Here is a 4,859-nt window from a genome sequence, read left to right on the forward strand (position 1 = left end):
GAAAAGTTGTCCCCTCCATCGCCGCTGCAGCGCCCGCCCCTCTGCCAGAGTTAAGTGCGTTTCTTGCAGAAAAGCTACCTGAACCCCCCTGCGCACCAGGTATGCATGCACCTTATACCTCTTACTCATGGAGTTAAGCCCCCGCACATTCCATGTAACACATTTCAGTTCCAGTTTAGCCGCCATCTGTAGGTCTATAACGGTGGCCGACCCCTAACAACCCCAGCGGCACACTGACAAACCCCTGCAACATCAAACAACCCCAACAAACCCCCAACCCACCCACCCCCAGAACAGGCGCCAAACAGTTGTTACCCATCCAAACTACTACCCCCATAGGTGAGGGAAACTCTGGAAATCACCAGAGACTCACAAGTTATGTGAGATAGAGGGGGTAGCTCAACACCCTCCGGCCGGACAGCAAGAGACCCACCACACCGTAATAGGCCGATCCCGACTAAGAAAAGACCTCTCCCCCCCCCCAAGCAGCACCCCCGCCCAATCGAAGTTCCATGGGGCCCCCGCAAGCACCGGCAATACCCCGGTAAAACAGGGGAAGGAGCCACATCTAGCACCCCGAAGAACAGGACTCCAGCAACCCCGGTATAGTCATCCCCATAGGCTGAGCACCCCTTCTTACTGTTCCTCTCTCAGCTGCCTGGTGTTCACTCGTCCATCAGTCCATCGGCCGTCTGGCGAGTAACCTGAGGCAGCTCTCCAGGATCCTTCTCCGAGCCCCCATCCGAGCCCCCAAGTCCCGCTTCATCAGAGCCCAAACGGGAGCCCGAGTCCAATACTAGGGCCTCCGTCGCCACTCCAGAAATGAGCGACACCGCCTGCAGGGCGGCCTGCCTCTCCAGCTCCGTCTGCGACGCCGATGGGGACCGCCGGCTCTGTCCTCGCCTCCGATTGTGCCTGCTCCTACGCGGCCGTGGCCGGTCCTCCGTAGCCTCCGTCCATGTCCCCGTACCATCCTTGCCCGCTTTGTACCGTTCCAGCCATTGCCAAGCGTCATCCGGCGAGTCACAGAACGTCGCCACTCCATCCACCAGCACCTTCAGGCGCGCCGGGAACAGCAGAGAGTACTGCACCCCCTCGTTGCGGAGAGCTCGCTTGACAGCAACGAAGGAGAAGCGGCTGCGCTGGACCTCCTGGGAGTAGTCGGGAAAAAGGGACACAGAGGCATTGTCCACCTTGTATGGGCCAGTTGATCTAGCTTGCCGCAGGATAATGTCCCGATCTCTGAAATGCAGCAGTCGGGCTATCACAGGTCGAGGGGGACGGCCCGGGGCCAGAGGTCGGGCCGGGACCCTGTGAGCCCTCTCCAAAGTATAGAAGTGCGTCAGGCCCTCAGGAACCACCACATCCCGCAGCCAGCGTTCAAGATAGGAGATCATGTCGTCCCCATCGACATTTTCGGGCAAACCCACCACTCGGATGTTATTGCGCCTGTTGCTCCCTTCTGCATCAGCGGCCCTCCTTTCCAGTTGCTGCACCCTGCGCGCCAAATCCTCCTGCGTAGCGTCCGTTGCTTTCTGGGCCGGTTCGAGCGTCTCCAGCACCAGCTCCGCAGACTTGACTCGGCCAGCGAGCTTGTCGTGGTCCACCTTCAGTAGGCCGAGGCTCGTGGATACCTGCGCAATATCCTGGCGCAGCGCTTCTCTCGTGTCCCCTATGGCTTTGAGGATCTGGTCCATCTGTTGTTGTTGGAGCCCTGCGTTCTGGCCGTCCGCCGATCGTTGGTCGTGTGCATCGAGGGAGTCCTCAGTTTGATCCGCCGTAGCCGCGCCAGCACCCTTCCGTGGTTTCCCCATGTTGTACCACCCGAGCACACAATCGCGCCAAGCACCAGGTGTCTGTCCCGCAGTGCGACCGGGGCCGCGGTGCGCACCTCCACTTATCTGACCAGTGTATGAAACAGGGTGGGGTCCACTAGACAACTCCGGGTGGCGGTGTAGGCCCACTCTCCAGCTCCCTCGTCCGCTAACACGGACCGCCAGCAACACCAGCAACGCCAGGCCGCTCTGGTCCCCCAACGAACGCTGGAAACTCCAGAAAACAGGTCCCGCAGCCAGGGGAGCTCCAATGCTACTCCGGGCCCTCACCAGCGTACATCGGGGACCGCAACAAGAAGCTCGTGCCAGGGGAACCAGCCACGTCGAAGCAGGTCCGCCGGAGGCCTCCTAAGGTCCAGGTCCCATGACGCAGCTACCAATGCGCCACCACCTGTGTCCAAGCCGGGCCAGGGGCACGGGCCCCCAGGCGCGATAACAGGCCTTCGAGAGTACACCAGCCCCCAGTCCTCCAGGGCAACAACCGGGCCCTCAGGGGGGCGGGCACCATCCCCTGCCTCCGGTGCCAGGCAGGCTCCGCTCTGAGATCGGGGGCCTCGGCCCCGGCGCACTGGACAATCGGCATCTGGTCAATACTGCACCCCACGGCGCCTGCTCCGCTGGATCTGCCGCGGGTGAAGGCGCCCCTCGGTGGACACCACACCACCGTTCGGGCGCAGCGCCGCCTCAGCTCTACCCTGGTCGGGTCCTCTGTCCGTGTGTGCTGGCCAGGTGTCACTGCCGGCCCTCGGACACCAGCGCGGGATGTCCTCGTTGACCTCCGCTGGTGGGCTGCCCCCGGGCCGCGCCGATTCCCGCACAGCCGCGGAGGGTCAAATCTCTCGGCGGCCCCTCCAAAATCGAGGCCGGGGATCTAGAGATGGCAGTAGGCCCTCAGCAAAATGGCCGTCCGTCGGCGCTCAGGTTTCCCGGCAGTCGCTGACTGCAAGGCGGTCGCGGGACCCTCCAGACGTCCAGCTGCTGTCGAGACGCCCCCAGACCTCCAGGGACCACAGCGGGTCGGTGGCGCCGCCGGGGAGGGGATTCACCAGGATAATTGCCGAGATCGGCCCGGAGCTCGGGGCTCAGGCGACCATGCTCGGCGGAGTCCAAGCCACGCCCCGTCACATACAGCTTAGATAATGCAACTCTGCAGTGCGTTGCCTGCCAAATAAAGTCTTGCATGGCACGCTCAAGCGAGCGGAAGATTGGAGGCCTGACATACATTGGCAGGTTGTTGAAATAGTATAAGAGACGTGGGAGCACTACCATTTTAACGAGTGCTATTCGACCCATTACTGTCAGGGGGAGGGTGCACCAGAAGGACATTTGCGATTTTATCATGGTGATAGTGCGCATTAGATTACCTTCCAGTAGGTCATCTGGTTGGCAATATACTCTGACCCCAACGTATCTAAACATAGATGGTTGCAAGTGTACGTGCGTGTTGTGTACCACCAATGTTGGGTTATCAGTGGTCTCTACAAACGGGTATAAGTATGACTATGCCCAATTTACTCATAGGCATGAGTGTGATGTAAAGTCTGATAGTACTTTCACTATGTTACCACAAGGAACTTTTATGCCTCACAGATAGAGTAATAGATCATCTGCATATAAAGAGACTGCATGCATGCTATCACCCAGTGGGATTCCCCAGTGATTACCTCTGCAGCAGAGCGCTTCCACCAATGGCTCCCTGGCTAGGGAGAATAGCAATGGGGATAGCGGGCATCCTTGTCTGGTTCCGCGAACAATAGGTATTGGGTCCGACACATAAGGCCCTGTTTTTACTCTGGCTATGGGGAGAACGTAAAGTAATTTAATTAGGCCAATGAAATGGGCACCCATTCCAAACCTGGAGTGAACGGCAAATAGGTATTCCCATTCTAACGTGTCGAACGCATTTTCTAGGTCCAACATCAAACATCTAGAGTGCGGCCAGCATCTCCCACAGTCCTCCGCCACTCGGAAGAGCCACCGTATATTTGAGGATGTGTTACATCCGTGTTAAAACCGTTTTGGGTGGCATGCACTAAGTGGGACGTTTGTGGAGTCCAGCGCTCTGCCAGTATTTTGGCCACAATCTTGTAATCCATATTTAGGAGTGCTAGTAGCTGAGAGGGGCCCAGCATTTCAGGGTTTCTGTCTGGTTTGGGAAGCGACACAAGCAAGCAAAGACCCCCGAAGCGTTGCCGGCATGGCCGACATCTCCAGGGACTTGTCGTACACTGCTAGTAGTTGTGAGGCCAGCAACGGTGCATAGGTTTTATAATATTCAGCTGGTAGGCCATCTGGGCCTGATGCTTTACCTGTGGCTAATGCCTTTATGGCCGCCTGGACCTTTAGGAGCATGATCGGTTCTTCTAGTTCCATTTGCTGTGATGGGGACAATGTTCACAGTGACAGAGGGGTGAGAAAGGCCTCTATCATTATTTATTTATTATTTATTTATTATTACTATTTATTAAGCGCGAACGAATACCCGTAGGCATCTCGGCGCTAAAACTAACTACGTGAATCTCCAGAAGGTGCCGCTATGAAATTATTGGTTATAAAGCCAAGTCTTTAGCTGTTTGCGAAAGCGCAAGAGTGTAGGACTTGTCCTAATTGACTGTGGCAGTGTATTCCATAGCTTGGGAGCAGAAACCAGAAAGCGGTGGTCGCCCCAGGAAACTGTTTTTGTGCGCGGCACCACTAGTTGATTCAAAGTGGTGGAACGGAGTTGTCTGGAGGGAATATAGGGAGTCAGTTGATCCTTAAGAAACTGCGGTCCTTGATTGTGGAGTGCTTTATAGACTATACATAGAGTCTTGAACTTAATCCGATTACGGATCGTCAGCCAGTGATAGTTCCTTATTATATCTGAGATGGGTTTGAATTTAGGTGTTCTGGAAAGGAGTCTGGCAGCCGCATTCTGTATAGTTTGTATTTTATTAGTCACACGGATCTGGGCATTTACAAATAGACCATTACAGTAATCCAGGGAGGATAGCACTAGGGAGCTTACTAGAGTTTTTCCAGCTG

This window comes from Lissotriton helveticus, chromosome 7 (assembly GCF_964261635.1).
Source record: "Lissotriton helveticus chromosome 7, aLisHel1.1, whole genome shotgun sequence".
In the NCBI taxonomy this organism is placed as follows: domain Eukaryota; kingdom Metazoa; phylum Chordata; class Amphibia; order Caudata; family Salamandridae; genus Lissotriton; species Lissotriton helveticus.